The sequence below is a fragment of the Haemaphysalis longicornis genome, unplaced genomic scaffold (assembly GCF_048455015.1).
Source record: "Haemaphysalis longicornis isolate Haplotype H1 unplaced genomic scaffold, Haemaphysalis longicornis Haplotype H1 scaffold_7, whole genome shotgun sequence".
Classification (NCBI taxonomy): domain Eukaryota; kingdom Metazoa; phylum Arthropoda; class Arachnida; order Ixodida; family Ixodidae; genus Haemaphysalis; species Haemaphysalis longicornis.
The window spans coordinates 33,853,256-33,876,007 of NW_027526422.1; the positions used below are offsets into that span (position 1 = coordinate 33,853,256).

At 47.3% G+C, this 22,752-nt stretch overlaps 1 protein-coding gene across 1 annotated transcript in view; it reads left to right on the forward strand.

Annotated features, from left to right (window-relative positions):
- The first annotated feature begins 320 nt into the window (after nt 1-320).
- LOC144145160 (beta-1,4-glucuronyltransferase 1-like) overlaps nt 321-22,752 on the forward strand; it is a 97,791-nt gene continuing 75,359 nt past the window's right edge. The window contains exon 1 of the mRNA XM_077676665.1: nt 321-685. The gene's annotated coding sequence lies outside the window, so the exon portion shown is untranslated. The remainder of the gene's footprint in view (nt 686-22,752) is intronic.

Here is a 22,752-nt window from a genome sequence, read left to right on the forward strand (position 1 = left end):
AGGTCCGTCAGTCAGTCAGTCAGTCCAGTCTCTCAAGCTTCCTCCCCACTCGTTCCCCTATCCAGTTTCACCGAGGCTTCCCACACACAACGACACCAACATTGAGTTTTCGCGAACTGACACCACCAACCCTAGCGCACTGAAATTCGACTAAATACTCCAGTGACTGACAAGTTAACCCTCAACACATAATACAGCGATGTCCGGCACGCATCAAGCGCTGCAGGGCAGCGGCATCGTAGTGCCACTCCGTCTCCATGACAACCGCGCGCAGGGGGTGGCAGCGACATCCTTCGGCCGAGCCGGCGGCTTGCTTCAACCCTGGGTCGTATGCGTGTGCTGCGGCGACGGAGGCGGCGGCGGCGGTGTCGTCGTCGGGCGTGCGAACGCAGTACGGCACCCACGGAAGAGCAGCGGCTGCGGCCTCGCCCCCTTCGGGCGTGCATCCCAGAGCCACGACTCGCGCGCACTCCGGAATGCCGCGACTGGGACGAACAAAGCCTCCCGGATGGACGCCCCCCTTGCGTTCATCGCGGGTAGAAGACGAGCAGCTAGAACAGCGGCGTTAAACGAGGGAATCCTGCGGCCCGAGAAAGCAGCGGCCAGCAGCTTCATCGATTCAGCCCGGTGTGGGCGGAGAGCGCGTCTCGGAGTTCACCCCCCTTCCCTCGAGGAGAGCCTGCAGGCAAGCGGAGCTTTTCATGTCCTTGCTTTACTTTTGGCCCGTGTGTCGCCGCTTGTCCGCTTTAGAAAACACCTGTGAATGGCTCGGCCTTCGATCTCTCAGGTGGCTTTTGCGTGTGCTGGACGAAGCTCGGTTTTTTTTTCTTCTCCGCTTTTCCGAACGGCGACATGCTCTCGGCGGATGCGTCACCACCATCATACCTTTCTAAGCTTCTGATCTTATCAACGTTCTCTCTCTTTTTTCACGAACATCTCTTACAAAACGTGCGTAGGTGAACCGTTCGATGCTCGAACATGAATCTGTTCTGTAGACAAGCCTCACCATCCAGCCCGTATGCGGAATTAGGTGGGAGTAAACACGAGGTAGGTTTAATTAAAAGCGAAGATTTATTAAGACCCGTGGCAAACGTATCGTTGTCTCATCCGTGCTAGCGCATGTCTACACGGTACACCTGACGCCGCACCAGCTGCTGTATGGAACGCAAGAACCCGAGGAGCCCCAACAGCGAAAGTTAATGTTGTGGACTTTGTATGACGGAGGTATAGAATTCGCACCTTAATTTATTGCTTTCTTCGGGCCCTGCCTTCTTTGTCTTTACCTGGCTGAGTAGTTTATGCGTGTTTAAATTCAGTCAGCAACACTCATAAGAACCCCCCCCCCCCCTTCTGTTTCTTTTTTAGAGGTGAAACCCCTTAGGGGCCGGGGCTGTTGGCGTCTCCTGTCGTCGTTGTAATTGTCGTCTCATGTAGTCATGGTACCAAAACACGGGAAATTCGTTTACACCTCGCGCTAGAACGCAACGAGTGCTAAAAAAACACCGGGATACTCGTTTACGCCTCGCGCTAGACAGCTTCATGCTTCGAAGACAAGAAACTTTTACAGCAAAGCTGCATACCTCTACCCCCCACCGGTTTCATCTCCGCTGGAAAAAACGCCAAGGCGCCAAGAATACACTTATACACTGCATGTTTCGCCCCTCTTCAGGTTTCACATTAGTGGAGATAGCCCGAGATTTTTTTTTTTTCGCTTTCTGGCACAAGGGGACTTCTGGAGTCGGTCCGGCGCTTGGAAATATTGCACTTAAATCTGAAAAATTGAACTTACGAAGAAGGTCAAGACGTTACGGGTGATTTTAAACCAACATTTAATTAAGGCCGCCAGGTATAACGTGTTGATAGAAGCTTTGCTAGGGCTCGTGGCCTACTTTACAGGTTAAAACAGGTGATGCCACCTAAAGTTATGCTCTGTATGTACCACGCATTTCTACCTTCGCAAATTAGATTTTGTAACCTTATTTAGTGTTTTACACCTCGAAAACGTATCCATAAGTTGTTTACTACTACTTATTACAGAAAACAGCCTTCAACATGGTGCCAACTTTTCTAATGGGTACCACGCGAAAAAGCTGTTTGTTGCTTTTAATGTTATTAATCACACATTTCAATGAATATAATTTTATTACAAAATGCAGCCAATGCTTGAAAGTATGCAAAAAATGCTCTCTCACACTATGCAATCTCAGAACATCTGTAAAAATACGCTGTTATATTAGACACAAAAGGATTGAATTTTGTAGAACAAACCACGGTATGCGCAGAATATAACGTATTATACTTAGTTTTTTAAACTACCTTGAAAGCATGAACATCAATACAAGTACACGCTCTAAGAGTAAGTGGAAAGAATATTTTATGAAATCTTCGTAGCTTACGTCCTAAACATCTCGCATGTTTTTGTGGTCACGTGTACGTAAAATTTACTTACTCTGATTTTGTATGTATGGCTCCACACATTTTTTCTGCTGTGTACATGAATTTGTTATGTACGTGCGTAAATATTTTCATTTAACGTTTAGGCTACTTATGAACCTTAAATGTATCATTTTTTCATTCTACAATGCTTTTGTTCTACACAAAACTTGCCAACTGTGGGGAAGGAACCCCGTCAAGCTGTCATTTCTAGATTTTTGTTTTTGTCCCAGGATTTTTTATTTAGCGCGAAAAAATTCTGAACAGACTAAGACGGAAATGAAAATTGAAACTTAGAATATCCGGACAATAAACAAGCTGCTCCTAAAAATCGCCGGGCAGTTGTTGGCTCGCAAACACGAGGCGCTGCCCGAATACCATCGCGAAGTTGAGCGGAGTGAATTTTTGTCGGAGAACAAAAGGAACTGCAAATCAGTGTTACTGCGCCAACGAAGTAATGTCCCAAAAACAGAAGCACGCTTGAATCTGAAGAACACGAATCAGTACTTGTTGAAAGAATTAAAGGGAACACTTACACGACCACTGAGTAGATAACCTTGGCTAAAAGCGGATGAAGGCACGCACCAGTAACAACAGTAAAGTATACAATACATCGCTTCGCAATAAAAACGCTCGTCAACTCAACGAAGTGAGCTGTCCGTGTTTCACGCGAATTGATCACATTGTGTAGCTTTAAGGGATATTCATAAACAATCAACCACCCAAGCAGGCGGGGAATGTTCCCGTCTGCAGAGGCCACAGCCAAGGTTACTTCTCTGACCAAAACAGAAACTGAAACCATCCCCATAACTGTGTAAGGCTCATTTATTTGTTGCGTATGAGAAATGAAGTGGGATATTCCTCCGGATATTTTTCGCGCCTAATTTTGTACGACGGCACTGTACGACATTCAGAAAGAACCGGGGCAACTCACTTTCTGAAACTGGGAAAATTGTTGCGAAAGTGAACGACGGACCTGATTTATTTATTTATTTATTTATTTATTTATTTATTTATTTATTTATTTATTTATTTATTTATTTATTTATTTATTTATTTATTTATTTATTTATTTATTTATTTATTTATTTATTTATTTTCTACAGGTGCAATACAAGCCTCCGTAGAAAGAAAAAATCAAGCAGCGACTGCGCGTGCAACTAAGCCGTTGAAGCAATAGTAACCAAAAGCGGAGCAGTATATGCTTGCAGCCGTACGAGGATTATACGAGAATTGTTGCATCGGGTCAAGGCCTTATGCACAACCTGCCTTTGCATACGTTCAGGGCTGCCGGATGAAGAGGAGCATGAGTGCTCTAAGCAACCCGCGCATATTTTAGACTCGGGCGAACTAGCAGGGAAAAGTGCTCCAACCCAGTCTCTCTTCTGCGCGCGCGCGTGTGTGTGCGTGAATGCGGGCCTTTTCACTTTCAGTCCAAGTATGCTCATTGCTATCGGGGTCTATTATTAACACTGCGTTTTTTATAAATGCAAACTAGATGCACGTTAGAGCGATGCGCGTGTGCGTCTGTGTGTTTTTTTCCTCCACGTCCCTGTGTCCTGAGCGCTAAATTCGACGCTTGAACGAATCGTTTACCGCTGCTCAGCGTTGTGAATTCAGTAACAAAAGCAACGACATCAAAATAATAGAATAATAAAAAAGGCCCTAATATACAAAACTCTGAATGCAGAGAACGCTTTCGTGCCTAAAAATGCTCACAGTGGGGCGCAGCAGCCGAGACGTTGAGCTCTACACATGCAGTCACCGGCGAGAAAAAATTATGCCGGGAGTCTTTTCTACTGTGGCGAGCCTTATAAGTAATTATAAGGCAGGTGTTACCTCTGGACGTCAAGCGTGATTGTTTTAGTAGTGTAAAATTCCAAGTAGTTTTAGCTGTTGTGCGTCGGCTGAAACTGAGATAGTGTGCTCGTAAATGTCATAATGCGAGGCCCGAGGAAAATTTTTAACCGTGCCAATGCAGCGGAACCTTGCCGTAAAAAAAAAAAAAAAAAAGTCAAAGCCCATTTTATACGAGAAACGGGGTTAAGACGCGAAGCTTTCTGCAATGCAACCTGCGTCAAAGTCAGTCAAAAATACAAAGTGTTTCAACCGTGGCGGAATGGCGCAATTGGATAGACGTCGGCTTCACAACGCGAGGAACGCAGGTTTATTCTGACTACGGGAAGAGTGCCTTTCTTGACGCGCTTGATGACCCTTTGTGAAAACCCGTAGTGTAAGTTGGCTTTCCTGAACTGCGTTTTGGGGCGTAACGATGGATGGCACGAGTGGGGCATACAAAGCTTCGCTTTAAAATGCCATATCTTGTATATTTTAGGCGCCTCCTGCCAGACACCTAACTATTGTAGGACTGCTGCCCTGATTATATATACTAAAAAAATTAATGCAGAGATCGATGTCAAGGACGTAGCCAGGGGGGGATTCAAACTTCCTCCGAAATTTTTTCCGGGCAGCTCGTAATCGAGATTACTGTTCCATCATGCAAAACTCAGCCCTTTCAGTAATCCAAAATCCCCTCCGAAAAAAAAATTCTGGCTTCGGCCCTAACGCCATATGATACGAAGAGGCAATGCAGCTATCATAGTGATCATTAGGCGAGATTATGTGACTACGTGGCCGCTTGATCAGGCGTATTCTTAGACCAATCCATGTCGCGCGGTAGAAGTACCTAAACACATGTTATGCTGCGCACCTTCAATAACCGCTTCGCGTTGTTTGGGGGAGCGAGCGCTCACGGCCACGTGAGGTAACACCTCGCTCCGCACCGGCTGGAAGGAGCGAGCGCTCAAGGCTGCGTGACGTCAACTGGTCACGGGGTTCTCTCGCAGCCGCTCTCACGCGCCTCTTCCACAGAAGCTGTTTCAGCCACGTTTAGAATGAGGGTGGCCGCTTCTGAATGGTATGCACCGGCGGACAATACCGACTTTGCTTTAAGGTTGACTTCAAGCTTTGCTATAAGGTTGACTTGGCCTGCGTCCTCGAAGTTCCGGAGCGTCTCACGATAGCTCGTGGCTTTCCTCCCGATTCTTGGAACCCCCACAGCGTTCAACCGCCCTTTCCCAACAACGCCACACACACCTAAGCCGTGCTCTTCTATAATTAACAGGCTTGTGTGATTAGTGCCAGGCAGTTACACGAAACGCCGTAACGGACATAATTTCTGGACCATTTTCTTATTAAACATCACTGTATTTATCGTCCTCTCGTCTAACGTCCTGCGTCCTCAAATTCACCTTGTCCTAGCATAACAGGTGTCATAAAATCGCGTGCACGTCTGCTGACATTCGATGCACTGATGTCGTGTTTTTTTCGCGCTGTTCCTTTCATTTGCTGGTGCAAATAACACAAGTTTACTATTGCCGCTTACATTTCGCCTGTTCAACTCACGTTTACGTTTACTTTGTGCATATTCACACGCTGATATGCGAAGCGCGATTCGAAATCTTGCTGAGGTCGCTCGTATGCATGCGCGCGTGTATACTTACCTCCATGAATAGATCAGCTATATTGAACGCCTAAACATTCCTGTGTGGACTCAACAAAGAAATCCACCTGTAACGCTTCATGTTTCACATTTTCGCCGCATTTGATAATCCCGTTAATAAAAAAATGGCCGCATATTTGCTCCTCTCGTTGCAAATGTCGACGAAAGACGATAGTATACTGGCGCCCCTGGAAAGTAAATGCCTCCCTTCTCTTTCCCGCTCACCTGTAACGCTACTCCTCTCCCGTCTCGTTCATCCAAAGATAACACGCTAGAGTTTCGCTCAAGTCAATTGAAATTTACCGCGTTCCACTGCTCCAAGTCAAGTACCTCGATGTCAGCGCTGCCGTACGGCCGAGACGCGCGTGAATCGAAGCCCCTATACTACAACGTTTATAGAATCACGTTGCCCTACCCCACGAGCGTTCCTAGCGGAACGTGGAAACTATCTAGTTGGACTTTTCATTGCTGTTACCGTTTGATTTTTTAAAATGCTGCCAGGTAGCGTGGGTAGGCGACGGTTTTCTGCAGTTGATGCAGTATTTGATTTGCTATCGCAAAAACCAAGCATCCGTGAATGTTTTAACAAAGGAACACTGCAAATATCACTCATGTATTAATTTTTTTCTGCCTTATATTTGCGTAATGTCTCGTTCTTGTTCTACTTTATTGACATGTATGAAGATTGACACTGGACTTGGACGTTTAGATTTGGCTGTGGGTATATAAGACTATTGCGCAGATTGTTTCACTTTTGCCGGGTGGCTGAATCGAGTCACATACATACATACATACATACATACATACATACATACATACATACATACATACATACATACATACATACATACATACATACATACATACATACATACATACATACATACATACATACATACATACATACATACATACATACATACTTACAGACAGACAGACAGACAGACAGACAGACAGACAGACAGACCTAAATTTCTGCGTTTAAGCAGCTCAGGAAAGACTATCGTCTTTAATAGGCGCTATCTTCATACCTTGATATCAGACTCCTTCATTCCCTTTTAAAACGTCTCCTTAGCAGTGCATGCATGCATAGTAGGAAGCCGACTTTAAGAAGGTCCGGTTTATGTATTATAACGTAATTATGTAGTTCAGCTTCACCGCAGGGCACTTAATTCACCAATACGGGCAGCCAACAATAGAATTTCGGCGAAATGCGTTGTCAAGCACACGACGTGACTCAAAAGTTCGGTCTGCGTTGCAGCATCAGGCATTGCAAGCGTGGCGTTCTGCGTTGCGCCCTGCCACATCGCATATAACATTTTTGAGTCGAATGGTATGTACACCCTCTATCAAAATTTTCTAGCCCAATCATAAGCCTTCTTAACCACAAAGGTTTCAAAGGATAAGCTTTAACTTTAAATGTGACAAAAAAACGGGCCATATAAGTGTATTCATATAAGTGTATAAGTGTATTCAAAGATTGTATGTCTCTCTCTCTGCCACATCGCGCGCGTTGATATACGCGACTTTCAAATTACGAAGACGGAGAAGTGAAATTCGAAACGAAGAACGGCCAATTTTCAAGTTGAAGCGAGTGTGGAGGGAAATCAAAGCAAGCACGCAGGCGCGAACGAAAAACGAATGTCCCGGTGTGTTCTTTCAGTGCGCGTTTTTGCCCATGGAGATGAAACGTTCTAGCGCGAGGCGTTGGAAAACGAGTGTCCCGGCGTGTTTTTTTAGTATGCGTTACTTTCTTGCGGGACGCCTTCGCAAAAGAGTGTCCCGGTGCTTTAGTACCGTGACCACATAATAATACGACGACGAACGACGACATGAGACGCCGACAGCCCGAGCCCCTAAGGCGCTACGCCCCTAAAATATTTTGGCAGTAAGAAAGAAAGCTGTTTTCTCTAGCTTTCCGGCATAAAACATTTCAGCTTCGCTCAGGACGTCAGCTTGTACATTGAATTTTTTTGCGGCCTGCACACTTTCGGCTTGGTCTAGAAAATTTTGACAAAGGCTGTGCGTTCGTTGCCCTCGATCATTCCACGGCTTTGCTCTGTTGGCATCAGGGATAGGTCACTCAAGTGCATTGTTGTGAAGCCGAACTACGGAAATGCCATAGAGTGTCGCGGAGCGGCTTACGCAATTATCCGACATTTCATACTTGGGAGTTTCCGCGAACTTTCGGGGGTGTATTTGTGGTAAACAATGCTAAATTTTCTTAAAACATTCAAACCCCCCCGTCTAACGACGACGATGGTTGAAACACGAAGCTTTCTTGCGTGCGAAAATCAAATGGCGAAGTGCGAGAGTCAAAGCCGCTCCAATAAAAGTCAAAGAGTCAACGATCAAAGCGCAAACCTCCTGAGAGTCAAAGTACAAACCCAGACAACAGCAAATAAATCCCTCACAAGAAACGTCGCACACTCGGTGACTGCATGTTCATTCCGACAGCACAAGCCTAAGCGCTGGAATTTGGCAAAAGGCGACAATAATGAATATATTACTTCAACATTATTAAGTGCGAATGCACTTCTTAAGCGAGCCTGAATCGTCCGCCGCCGTAGTCCGCATAGCAACAGCTGCGGGTGCGCGCGCTCCTCGTCTTCCTTAGCAACGGGGGGAGATGGGCGCGCGCTGCCTGACCGCTGACATGGCACATACCCACGTGGGGGATTGGCCAGGAATCGGGCGTGAGAAGGGCTAATGCACCCGCTTAAAGGAGTACTGACACGAAATTTCAAAGCTGAGATCCGCTCTAGCAATCAAGTACAACGACAACACAAATAGGTGTCTGTGAATAAATGCATCTTTCTTTCTTTGTAGTTGTGTGTGTGTGTGTGATCTCTCTTTCGCGAACATTACCGAACCGCGCAAATTCAACTCGTGCATTCGCACTTTCACATTCTTCCCCTCGGGGAAATGCGGGGAATTTTTTTTTTATTTACAATTGTTTCTTTGATCATGACCAGTGGGAGGGTGGGTTGACCGGCTCCAGCTAGGGTCCTTAGCTCCAACCCGGGTCACCAACAGCATCTGGTAGAGCGGGCGAGACAGGCCGCCGAGACCCAGGGCTTTCTGGACTAAGGAGGTGTCCCACCTGGCGGTCAACTCAACAACATTGACGGCTTCATTAAACGTTTATTCCTCCTCCTCCTTCTTTGATCACTGCCGCAAATTAAAAATACGGACACTGCAAAGGTACGGCGCTCAATGAAATTATCTAGTGTAACCGAATATAAGTTCACGAAAGTTAAAAACCTGATGCTCCAAATCGTAGTTACCAGCAGGTAGTAATCGTCGGCTGTGATGTATCTTATATTGACCGTTCAATGATTTGTACTGTCACTAAACTCTAAAAGAAAGCGCGTCGTCAAACAGCCCACAATAGCAGGTCTGTTGCGATTTTACGACGCCATAGACGTCAGCTGCGAGAATATATCTAATAACAGACGGTTTTCAAACACTCTTATTCGTCTTGTTCTTCTTATTTTGTCTCGGCAGTTTCTTTTTATGCACTCAATGGAAGACACGCGCGCGAACTTCCCAGCGGCGGTATCTTCGTTCGTAGTCTTTACATAGCGGCTTAATTAGTGTCGCTTTCGCGGGGATCTTTCGTGGCCCCAGCGTTCGTCATCAAAACCCCAGAACACAATCCGCCTGAGTGAAGTTATTTTCTACCAGCATTGATTGTGGTTGTCGGAAGGTTCCGGCATTTCGGTGAAGAGCGGGTGGAGTGTAATCACCAGTCGCGTCTCCTTCTGTTCAATCCGCGCATACCTTGTAAGGCGATGAGCCATAGTGATTTGATGACAGATATTTATGGGTCATCAGAAGCAGTTCGCGGCCAAATAACTCGTCCTCAGTGCCACACATGCCCAGCCAGAAGGATTGGCAAGTGACGGTGGCAACTGGTCGTAAAACAATGGTTTATCGCTGATCAGTGCGCGTTATTTTAGGGGCAAGGCCCCTTAGGGGCTGGTGCTCTTGGCGTCTCCTGTCATCGTAATCGTCTTCTCATGTAGTCACGGTGCTAAAACACCAAAAAGCTCGTTTACGCCTCGCGCTGTAACCTAACGCGTACTAAAAAAAAACTAAAAAAAAAACACTGGGACACTCGTTTACGCCTCGCGCTTGTCAGCATTCATGGGAGCCCACTGTTTTTCAACCAGGGACCCAGAGAAGGCGCACGATCCGATACGTGAAGCTGCGCACACAAGCTTGCTTTGCGCAAACACCCGTGCAGTGCGTCCATCGGGGCTTCTCGGCAAGTCACCTCGCCCAGCAACCCGATGTGCGCCTGCTCGCACATCGCCTAGCCGCTCGCTCGAATTCAAACCCTAGTGTCACTAGATAAGATACCACTAGATAGACTAGACTGAGACATGCAAGTCAGCAACGGCGGCCATTTCGGTGTTTATCAGTGTTGCGAGATTGCCGCTTCTACGGCCTCGCCGCTAACTTCTACCGGGTCGTTTGTTAACACTCGAAGATGCAGCAAAACGGCATCTGCAGTCACACTTCTGCTGCTGAAATGCCGCTACACGCGTTATCTTTGATTCGCGTTCGGAACGACGACAGTCGCGGGAAACCGCAGAGCAGGGAGGACAAGCTAAGCCTACCAGAGTTGACCGACAGAAAACGCATAAACAACAAAATGGCGGCGCCCATGAACCGTCGCAGTGTACACAAGTGTCACGTGATGCGAACTGACCAATGATCATGGCGGCGACACGCAACAATGGGAGGAAAGAGTGCCGATACCCTGTAACCTTATCTAGTGACACTAGAAAAACCTTGTCTGACGGCTTTCCTGTGCTCTCGCGGAGATTCGAAGGGCGGGTACTACACGCGAGCCGGGTCATCACGTCCCCTGATTGCTATTGTTGTGCCGACCTTTGTTAACCCAAATAAAAGAATGGGCCTCTTCGATTTACAGTCTCGGGCTCACCGCGGACTCCCCGAGAAGCAGTCCAACATTCGATTTTCCCGTGTATCCCTATGGCTTCGGGGAATCCTCGGACTACCCGCGGGCAGCCCGCGGGGAGCCAGAAGTGGAAAATCGAAGAGGCCCAATATCTACAGGTATTTTCAGTGGTTATCTCACGATTTCTCACAGTACCCAATAGTACGTGTCTCATGGTAATCGGGAGATACATTACCAGTTTTTTTTTGTTTTGTTTAGCTCACCGCTGTTTATTTATTTATAGACTGCTTACGACAGGGCATAGAGTGCATGCTTGAAGTTATTGCGAATGACGTTGTGGTTTGGGCTTGTGGTTGTACAAAATCGAGAACGGAATTCGTCGTTGTTCTTGCGCTGCTTCTGTTCTATCGTTGCCAGTCATCTGTATGTCCTGGCCGGCCGCAGCGATTTTATTTCTTGGGGAAGGGGGCTTGAACCCTGAAAAAAAAGGGGAGAGAAGCAAAACATGAAAGATGAAAGGAAGGCAATGTAAGAACAGGCAAATAATTAAAATCCCAAACAAACAATCAATGTAAAGAAAAGGCTTTAAGACGTAGCGTACTCTACAGGGCGTATTGTTAATTTTGTTTTCCTTCAGGAACACCGCAAAATGGCTTATCGTGGTGGCGAAAGCAGTTGTTACTTAACTTGAGTGAGAAAAAAAATTATTATAAGTCATATTTGATAACGGCCTGTGCTAGTGTCCTGTTGACGACCCCCTTTCTCCTCCCCTTCTTCCGAGCTCGAAAATTTCGGTAGAGGTCACGGGCCGCTAGGCCAGAGTAAGAACGTTATTTGTAATGCGTAAAATTTTTCTGTATAGTTTAGTTTTAGTCTAATTACAACCGTTCTAAAGTTATCCGCAGACTGGCGTTGATATTTATTTACGTAACGCGGCTCAGTTACAATTAATTATACTTAAATTTCTCCAAAAAGTAAAAAAAGTAATAAAAAGAGAAGACACGCTGGGGCAACTCGCAACTTTCTTTCCCTGAGCGCAGGGTCTCACGACTTGTATATAAAACGAGACACCCGGCTAGGTGTGAGTGTCGACTCGGCAGCGGCAGTTTCGCGCCACTACGAGTCGCGAACTTCAAGTAAACCGCGTGTTTCTTGAACGCACCTGCATTTCCTTTTTTCTTCATTCCTAAAAAATTGGGGTAGGGAGTTACGTGCTCTTCTTCCATTGGTTCTTAAACGGCCCATGAAGCCAAAGTAAAACGTTGTTTCTGCAGTTTAAAATAACTTACCTTTGGTAATTCTCTCAGCTCCATTCCAGCCACGAAAGATGCTATTTTAACAAAAAAGAAAAAACGCAAGCAACTTAGAAAAACTTTCAAATTTCGCGCTACAGTGACTTAATATGGGCAGGAGTGACGAATTATGGGATCGCACAAAAACATAGTTGTCAGTGGTTCATTTGCATTCGTATTCATTCGCATTCAAGGCAAGTGATACGATAAAACGGAACTAAACGCCCCACCACAGTGACCCAGTTACGCAAGTTTCTATGCATTGGCTTAGAACGGCGGCAGCCAATGAATGGCACGAGCAAGATTCTGTGACGTCATAGATAAATCGGGGTAAAGTGGTTAAGGAGTCGCCACTGCTTCATCTGTTTTTCGAAATATGTCGATTATTTGTTTGAAGTTTACGGTAATATTGGTATAATTATTACCGGGACAAAGCAGTTTCTTTTAATGAACCAAACTTGTATTCTGTCTTTATGGCCCCTTTAAAGGGGCCATGCAGATAAAATACAAGTTTGTTTTATTCGAAAGGTTTCGGGTTTTATAGTACCCCCACCGATTGTTCGGAAGCAAACAATGCTTTATTCACTGAGAAATTGGTCAATTTAAGTTAAAATTTTTATTTTCCCGCCCAATCGTGTGTTTTCGTGACGTCTGCAATGACCTCACAAGAACCGCTCTGCAGCCTATTGTGAAGCCTTATTTACCCTTAGTCAACCTAGATGGCGCCACCATACCGCGAAGGGCCGTTTTCTGCCTTTGCTTTGTTTTTGACCGTATTGGTACCATCCTTGTTTTTGTTGAGGTAGAAAATAATCGTTTTGTGAAACCCGATGTTCGCTCGACAAATATGGTCACGTAAGACACCGTCGCTTACGCCATTAGGCCAGTGTCTTCTGAGACCGGGTTCAGACTGTTGACGTCATTTTGACGTCATAATGACGTCCTTTGTCGTCTCAGCCAACCGAACTGCGTGAAACGCCGTTTTTAAAGTCCATAGCGCACGACAGAGCTGTTACGTCGGTAGTCTGATCATAGCATGAGGCAACCCTAAAAAGCCGCAGTGCTGTGCAGCTAAGACAAGCATAGTACGCGCAGTACCAACAGCAGTACGCATCGGTACTTCTATGGTTACGTCTGCTTTCGTAACTTCCACTGTTTATCCCACAATTCGTACTGCTATAAAAAGAATGTGCCCTAAATTTAAAGGGGCCCTGAAAGGCGTTTTGAGCACACTAAATTGACTAGCGCAATCGTTAGATTGGGTCGTCAACATCATCTGTGCCAGGTATTACTCTTTTACGCGCAGCGGAAAGCTCACACTTTTGTTGCAAAGTTTGTCGCTTTTTTCTCACCTTTCCCTTCGTGTTTTTGGACGCCGCCATCTTCACATGTCTACGTCATTGATTCCCAGATGTTCGTCATGAGCTAGCCATCCTGCTATTGGGCGGCTTTTTCGCGCACTTCCGGCAAAGAGATGAGTCGTCTGCTCAGCGTCGGCTCGCCGGCTGATCTGCCAGCGGAGTGCCGGAGTGCTTGGACATTTCACGACAAACGAAACAAGTGTAAACAAACGCTTAACCGTTTGTATTGAATGTAACAGGGCCATAACACGACATGGATATTATCTTACTTGAGTACGTTCCATAAAGAAAGCGTTGAAGCCCCGTGGCACTTCTTTCTTGCAATCGCAGAGAATGCCCTGAGACGAATGCCCGGGTTTGACGCATACATTTTATTCAACTTCAAAACAATCCAGAGATGCGTTTCGAACGAATACAACGTCACAACATGCGTTGCAAGTCCGAACCGCGATTGACAGACGATGGGTTGCCTCCTCCTGCCCCTCGTAAATTCGGCACTCACCTCGCGTGCGGTTTGCGGGGACGAACAGCAAGTCACTTAATTTTGGCGCACAAGCCGAGATGGCTTTTATCCACGCACACTGCACATACCCTATGCGAGGTTGAGTCGTACGCCGCTCGAGAAAGATAATCCAGACCATGGGAAGCACTATCCACCCGCAGAAGCACAACGTCGCATTTCATCGCGAAACAAAGGCGTCCACAACAAACACACCATCGCCTCCTGTAACGCCAAACGCATCTCGCACTTCCAAATGGGAGTGAGTAGTATGCCTGCAGTACCCATATGCCGCGAGGTGGGGCCCCGAGCTGAACCGCGACCACGCAACCGTAACTGACTTCTAGAGCGGTTTGTGCCTTGTTGCCAGGGCAACCGATGTTTGATATTGTCAAAAAATGGCTCTCGCTCCAGCGCTAGAAATCCTAGCTCAGAGCCGCGGCGGAGCATGTTTTTCCAACGTTGCCGCTCTCCACCACGCGTCGCCCCAAGCTGAACTGGCGTTTTGTGCACGGGTTCTGTATCGGTTAAAATGTCTTTTTCACATGCCGCAGGCAGGAATTACCACCGCCACAAAATAAGACCCGGCACCAGCGGGGCCACATCTGATACGGCGCTTTTTGGATAAACAGTGCGCTGTGCATCCAAGGGAGCGAGCGCACGATCCCCCCGTGCGGCTGCGAGTTCGCCGCCGATAAAAAGTCACGGGCCGCCGATAGCAACTCCACCCAACGTTACTAGAAACTCCAGCAACGTACACCGCGAAAGGGCAAGTCCAGGCCGCCGCACACATGCGGCCAGATTTTTCGTTCGCTTTTCCAGCCTTGAGTGGAGCGCGGGATTCATGGTGTCAACAAAGCTTGCCCGTAGCAGACGGCAGTGTGAGCAGCGCAATAGCGGAAGTACGTCACCGCCGAGGAGCGCAGCATCATGGGAGGGAAGGCTCGCTCGCCGTCAACAGCGGAGAGTAAGTTGAAAGGAGGAGGAAACGCGGCGCGACGATAATGCGCGGTTTTTGATTTACGATTTCTCAGCTAATACTCATCGATTTAACAAAATTCTTGCGGGAGGAGATTGCTAATACATTGCTTTATTTGGTTGCATGTACATCCACGCATCGGCGGAAGGTATTTCAGGACCCCTTTAAGCGCAAATAGCTCGTTCGGCAAGCTTATAAGAATTGCATTTGCTTTTGCCGGCCTCAGCCAATCGCAGAGCTGTCGCGTATTACATCGTTGGTTCTGTTGCGGGAAATGAGCTAGTGGGTCGCATGGCCATTCCTTTTTTCCCAAGTTATATAGCTTATTTGAGCGAAGTTTGCGTTAAAAGTGATGTCAGTATGATTCTAACTAGGCAATCTTTCGAACGAGCCAAACTTGTGTTTTGTCTGCATGGCCCCTTTAAAGGTCCGTTCGGGGCGGTAGAGCCGCCCATGGCGGCACGGCACGCATGCCACCTTTTTTTGGCAGCTGTCTTTCCGAGCTGTGTAGGGGCATGCAAGCGTTGAGTTGCGACTGGCTCTCAGACACTCGCTGCTCAGTTTGTGCCGTGGCGTGCTTCGCCTGACAGAACAAAGAGTACCGCACACACGCACGCGTCCTTCGGCTCTCGGCCGGTGCTCCAAATAAAGCAACTGCGACAGCCCGTAGTGGCATGCGACGTGATTGTGGTCGATTAGCGCGAGCAGATCCGGCTAAAGTTCTGGAGAAGAGAATGGCCCAAGCACGTACACGAATGTGTTTTCGTCTCGTATATTCGTTGCGTATATTCGTCTCGTAATACTAAACCTAGCCCGTGTTTATTCGACGTTTCTCCTGTATGCTCACTGGCACCTGGAGCTCGTAATTAATCCGCGAGAGCGTGTGATCCGCGGCGTTAGGCTCCTTGTCTGGGCGGCTGGTTTGCCAATGGAAGAAAAAAAAATCTAAGCCTCTTTCTTAAGCGAAATATGGTTAAAAACGCGAAGCAGCTTCGACCGTGTCCGAATTGCGCAATCGGATAGACGTCGACTTCATAACGAGGGGACCCAGTTCCGATTCCGATTACGGGAAGTTCCGATTACGGGAAGTGCTGGCGCGCGATGTGCTCAGACCTTTTGTTATTGTTAGACTCTGCTCTCGAGCCACAAGCTGGCGGCTCTAGCGTGCCCCCCCCCCCCCTTTGTACTTTGTGGTTAAAGTATACTTGCTAACTCTTCTTTGTTTTGTTTTTTTGTATCGGGAGAATTACGCCCACGTCGGTTTTTAATTAAGAAAACATTGCCAGTATTAGTTATGTATTTATGCTTTGCCTCAAATATGCCTCTTTTTTTTTTTGCTCAACAACGTTGACAAGTATAAAGTACCGTACCAGATTTAGTGGTTTGTAAATGTTTTGCCCGTATAAACGTCTCGTTCAAGAATTCTTCTTTGTGCGGGCAGCTGAATCTACAGGCAAATAGACAGACGAACAGACAGACCGAAATTTTCGCTTTTGAGTTATTCAGGAAAGACTATCATCTGTAAAATACAGGATTTAACTGCCAAGAAGGCCACGTTTCGATTCTAGGAATGGCTTTTGCCAGTAAAAGAGTAAACGCCGAGCGGGATTATAACTCGGACCGATGCTGAGAAGTCGCGAAGGTGCAAGGAAGGTGCGGATACCGTTTTCGGTTCTGCTCGGGAAAGAGAAAGTCAATATTGTGTAAGACGCTGACATCATCCCGGACTATGTGATGTGCAACCATTAAGACGATGACAAAGAAGGTTGCATTCTGAGCACGCGCATGCGCGTGCTCAGAATGCAACGAGAGTGAATGCGACTTTCTAGTCTAGACCCCACTACACTGTTTTTTAAAGGCGATGTTTTCTAGGCAGCTAGCTGTTACCTTAAATGCCAACTTTTCAAGATAACCCTATAGCAATATCTGCAATTTTATGCGCAATTCGTCGTTTGTATAGGCTGTTTGTATAGGGAAGCCACATGGCTTCCACCTACTTAGAACCTGGTAGAGCCACAGACCTTAAACGTGATGCTGAAGACAATGCAAGGTCTGTTGTTCAATGCTAACTTCGTGAGATAACTTCGCAGAGTGCACAAACAACTTTCGCGCAATCGACCGTGAAAGTAACGGGATGTCCTGGAAAGCTGCACGTGTGTCGTGTCTGCCCTGTTCTCGTCTTAACTGCTGCACACTTCACGTTGCCTGAGGTCCGTGGAGGCTGCGCTGAGAGAGACCGTGGCGAGAGTGAAGAGTGTTCATGTATGCACCTGCTTCACTCGCATCGCTTCAAGTGCTAATCTTAACGCTCCTGTGTCCGTCATCTCGGACATTCCCGTGCCGTCACTCCAAGCATCTGTTTTGCTGTACGTCCTTGCATGCACGGAATACGACGCCGCTTTATGGGACCATGAAGACGAAATACAAGTTGGGTTCATTACAAAGGCTGTTTTGTCCCGATAATTTTGTCGCAAACTTCAAAGAAATCATCACCGGCCTATCTACGCCCACTGCAGAGCAAAGGCCTCTCCCATTAATCTCCAATTATCCCGGTCCTGTGCTAAATGTGACCAATTTATCCCCGCAAACTCCTTGATCTCATCTGCCCATCTAACTTTCTGCCGCCCCCTGCCACGCTTGCCTTCTCTAGGGATCCACTCTGTTACCCTTAACGACCAATCAAAGAAATAATGGAGATGTTAAAGAAAACATATTAAGCAGTGGCGACTCCTTGGCCACTTTACCGGTCATTTTTCAATGACGTCACAGATTCTTGTCTGTGCTATTGGTGACAGCCAACGTAAGTCACCGCCGTAAACATGACTGGGAGATTATAGTGAGGCCTCTAGTTCCATTCGATCGTAAAACTTGAATGTTAGCGTGCAGTAAACACAGATAAAAATGTTTTTAGTACAGGCCCATAACAAGTCACTTCTGCCCATATTACGCCATTACGGCGCGAAACCTGGCAGTTGTTCAATATTACTTGCGCTACTTCCGTTTAAAAGATGTCTTTCGAGGCCCCAGTGGAGCTGAGTGAGCTACCAAAGTTTAGTTCTGTCTTCATGCCCCTTTTAAATTTAGCGAAGGGCCGCGAGCTCGATTCGCAATGGTAGCACCTGGGAGAGACGAAGCGAATACGCTTTGCTCGAAAGTAGCAGCTCAAATCCGAAGCGTGTACAAGATGCGAACCGAAGGAGGTGCATGAGTTGCAAAAACGGTACAGTCTTTGTCAAAATTTGTGGGCCAAGCCGGAAACGCGCAGGCTGCAAAAAAAGTCAGTGTACAAGCTTACGTCCCGAGCGAGGCTGAAACTTTTTATACAGGAAAGATAGAGAAAACGCCGCTCTTTCTTGCTGCTTTAAAATATTTTTGTCACATTTAAAGTTGAAGCCGATTCTCTGAATTCTTGAGGTCTAGAAGGTTTGGGATTGTCCCACAAAATTTTAACAAAGGGTGTACGAGGCGAAAGAACACATTCGAAGGTCAGCTGTGTCCCCGGGCGAGAATGCTTCCTAAATAGCCTTGCCTGCAATGCATATCGAGCTTGCGCTTGTTCTCGCTGACGAGGTAGTTTGGGCACCTTTGTCGTTCTCCTGCTGCCTTTACACACGGAAGGGCGAGAATACGTTTTACGGCACGTACACTGCGTAGAGGCTGATCGAAGGTTAATTGTGGAACCACATTTCGTGACAAGTGTTTAATAAGTTTTGATACAGTCGGAACTCGATCTAACGAAACCCGATCTTGCGAATTTTCTGGTCTAACGAACAAATTCAGATTACCCCACATGGGCCGAAATGGCTGCTTTTATGAAGTCGCTATAACGAAATAGATTCAGCTCCATTCCAGATTTAACTTAGTTTGAGGAACAGACGGATTTAAAATATCAGGATTTCAAATGTTTCGTCCGAATGCCAGGAAGAATATTGTGCCGAGCCAGAGAGAGAGAGAGAGAGAGAGAGAGAGAGAGAGAGAGAGAGAGAGAGAGAGAGAGAGAGAGAGAGAGAGATCTAGTTTCGTTGTTACGTATAGCTCTACGACATAAACTCAACAGTCCCGTGGCCGCAGACAACGGTGTCCTGGCCAGCACGCTTTCCACAATCCTGAAGGGATCCGGACTCCATCATCCACGCAACTTCACCTAGAAGTGCGTCGAAAAAAACTAAACTCAAGACGTATACCGCGCATGAGAAGCAAAGGAGGCCTTGTTTACGTGGTTCAAGGATATGAGAGCCAAGAATGGTCCACTCAGCAGGGAAGTGGTGGAATACAATTCACTGTGTTTCATACGGCTGGTGGGGTCCGACGACTTCAGCGCAAGCCCCGGCTGACTTAATATTTTCACCGCGGACTTTTAGCGTACCGCTTAATTTCCGGCAGGCGAGCGCCACGGCCACCGCAGTTACGATGGAATTGTAGCTGCTGGGTTGCGACTCCGTGCAGACATCGAATTTATGGAATCAAATGCTTGTAAAATGACAGTCCCGATATTACGAAATTCTCGAGTTAACGAATAATTCGATGTTCCCGGTGACTTCGTTAGATCAGGTTTTATCTGTATACAATGTTCGTATTGCTGCGATCGAGTCCGTGCGGCATGTTTGTATGAGCAAGGGGTTGGGTAAAAGAGCACCTTGTTTCTTTAACCCGCATGCGATACAAGCAAGTTACAAATACACTAAGCTCACCAATTTTTTGGACCAGCGACGGACAACTTGTACGTTTTTGCTGGAGCTGTATTGTAGGATATTCACGCTATTTAGGCTACGATTTCTGGGACTTCTTCATTAATCAAACATTTCTCTCTCTTTCTCTTAACGGACATTTTTAACGTTACTTTGTTAATGTGACACTCACTCACTCACTCACTCACTCACTCACTCACTCACTGTAACACAAAGCAAAGCTCCTTCGGTGAGAAGATCAAAGAAATAAAAACTACACTGAGAGAGCAGACGTGCGGGGAAAGGAATATCACGCTGATAAGATGTACCTCGCATCAAACTCGATCCCGCTGACACGGCACGCTTCAAGTTTCCAGGAGCTAGCACCCGTGTAGTAAGCAAGCACGCGCGCGCGAAAGCCGCAGTGATTTCCCAAGAATACGGCGTGGTGCAAGCGCGTATGTATGAAGTCGCCTCGAAGGGAAACACGCAGTAGGACCCTGAGCGGCGAAGAAAGGTGCTCATTTCCCTCTGGCCTCGACGTAGCCGTGCAACGGCGTTGTGCGCAAAGCGCTGGCGGCGACCGGGACGGGTGCGTACACGCCTATCTTCACGCGTCAACCTTGCACACGCATAAAGCTTGGCGCATTCTTAGTATGCATGAGCCCGGGGCAGTACTGTGAGGTCCCGTTCACATTTGCGACGAAAGCGAACAAAAGCGACGGAAATTCCGTCGCTTTGTCGCGCGACGATCGTTTTTGGCGAATGGTCGGGACCAATTTTTGTCGCCGCGCGACAAAACGCAGACGTACTTCCCGTCGCTTTCGTCGCAGTGTGAACGGGCCTTGAGAGGTCTCCGTTTCAAAAGTGTACTCTTTTTAGCGGGATATCTGTTCATTGGCTGAAAGTGCGTAAGGTTGTGAAGTCAGAGCCGTGTCGACAAAGTGTGAAACTAGTGTCACCAGATAAGGTTACAGAGTACCGGCACTCTTTTCTCCTGTTGTTCCGTGTCGCCGCCATGATCATTGGTCAGTTCGTATCACGTGACACTTGTTTACGCTGCGACGGTTCACGGGAGCCGCCATTTTGCTGTTTATGCGTTTTAGTCGGTCAACTCTGGTAGGCTTAGATTGTCCTCCCTGCTCTGCGGCTGCGTGCGACTAACGTCGTTCCGAATGAGAATCAAAGAGAACGCATGTATACCAATATTTCAGCAGCAGGAATGTGTCCGAAATGCCGTTTTGCTGCATCTTCGCCAGTGTTGTTAACAAACGACCCGGTCGTAGTTAGCGGCGAGGTCGTAGATGCGGCAATCTCGCAACGCTGATAAACACCAAAATGGCCGCCGTTGCTCACTTGCGTACCTCAGTGGCGGTAATCTGATACCTTATCTAGTGACCATAAGTGAAATCATGCATGACCACGAAGGAAGAAAAGAGGTAGGCCATTTCGAAAGCGTCGTCTTTTTAACAGGCTGCTGATTAGCTGCGAGCGTGTACGGTTGTGACGTCAAAGCCTTGTCAAAAAAGTGTGAAATATTTCAGGAACACGAATGGAAGGAAAAATGTAGGCCTTTCCATCCTCCCCCTTGACAATATGACTACGCAATGCTGGGAGAACTTAGAGAGTTTCAGTTGACACGGTAAATCGTCTGTTGGTGTTGATGTTGTTGTTGTTGTTTCAGGTCTTTACTTCCCTTTGAATTGCCCCTGGGAAGCTGCTGTGAAATGTAAAAACACGAAAAAGAAATTAAGAGGATGGAAAAAGAGGTAAAGGCCAGTGCATAACGTTTTATCCCGCCACCAACGTTGAAGGTATCGTAAGGAGAGGGATACATTTGTGAGTGGGGACAGAATACGTGATGTTTCATAACGGACAGGAAAAAAACCCAGCTTTTTATCGGCGGTAAGAATCCTCGTTCCGCATTGCTTTCCACGGCAAAGGACTAACCACTGTGCTCGTAAAGGCTATGACACTTTCCAGGTGTTACAGTGCACCAGCGCCATCGCACTGTCCATTCTTTGTTTCGTCCTGTCACACACAAGTGTGTACAGGAGGCAAGGCAAACACAGCCGATAACACCACAATGGCAAGCCATAGAGGTTGCACGCGATTTGAACGTGTCCTCGTTAGCGGAGATAAAAGCAGCTGCTCGAGAAAAGTCTCCATTGACATACACCCATATTTAGGGGCAAATGGCGCCTCAGTTGCGAGAAAATTTCGCGCCTTGCTTTTTTCATTCTCCCGCCCTTCTACACTTATCATTGAAGCACCGCTCATCAGAGTGTCCTTGGCGTATTCTTCTAACGTTGCCGCTGCTCTGCAAGGCTTACCTCCTTTCCCTCAGGTGAATTTTTCTGCGTGTTTGACGTCAATACGCCTTGCTATATCTAGCTGGGGCCCGACGACCTATGTGTACGTACACAGGCGCGTCTTCAGTCCTGTTCAGGGTACGCTACTGCGACACAAATCATTACATTGAGTGGGTGGGCGCTTTATGCGTGGCGTGTATACGGCTCCATGATCGTACAGCAGCTCAACCGTCGAGAGTAAATGCGATCAGGCGGACATCCTTCGTCCGTGCCAGACCCACGCACAGCACGCAGGGGTCGTTTTTTACCAAGCGCCACGCCCGTTCCAACCCGGAGGAACGTAGCTCGCGTGTCCACGCAGGCCGCACTGGTCGAGAGGGAGTTGGGCGTGCAGTGGGGGTTACTTGCCGTGAAAACGCCTGCGTCACGCCCGTGTCCAGCCTTTCTCTTTTTTACTATTCTTCTCTGATGCGTGCGCTGCTCACCGAGGCACGAACGTGGGCTCGAACGCCGGCATCACTGCCGGCAATCGCCCCTGTTTTTTTCGGGCGGCGGCATCGAATTTCCAGGTCCCCTTACTTTTTCTGCCGATCGGTCGATGCTATCGACGTGGTTCGGCTGCCCTGCGGGGCTCTGTGCGTAGGGGCAGCCAAGCGGACGCAGCCTCGGTTAGAACTCCAATCATCGGGACCCACTGAATCGACCGTTAACCCTTTTTGCTTGCTGGTGCCCTTGTTTGAATGCCCCTCAATAAAAGCGTGGAGTTGTGCTTATCGC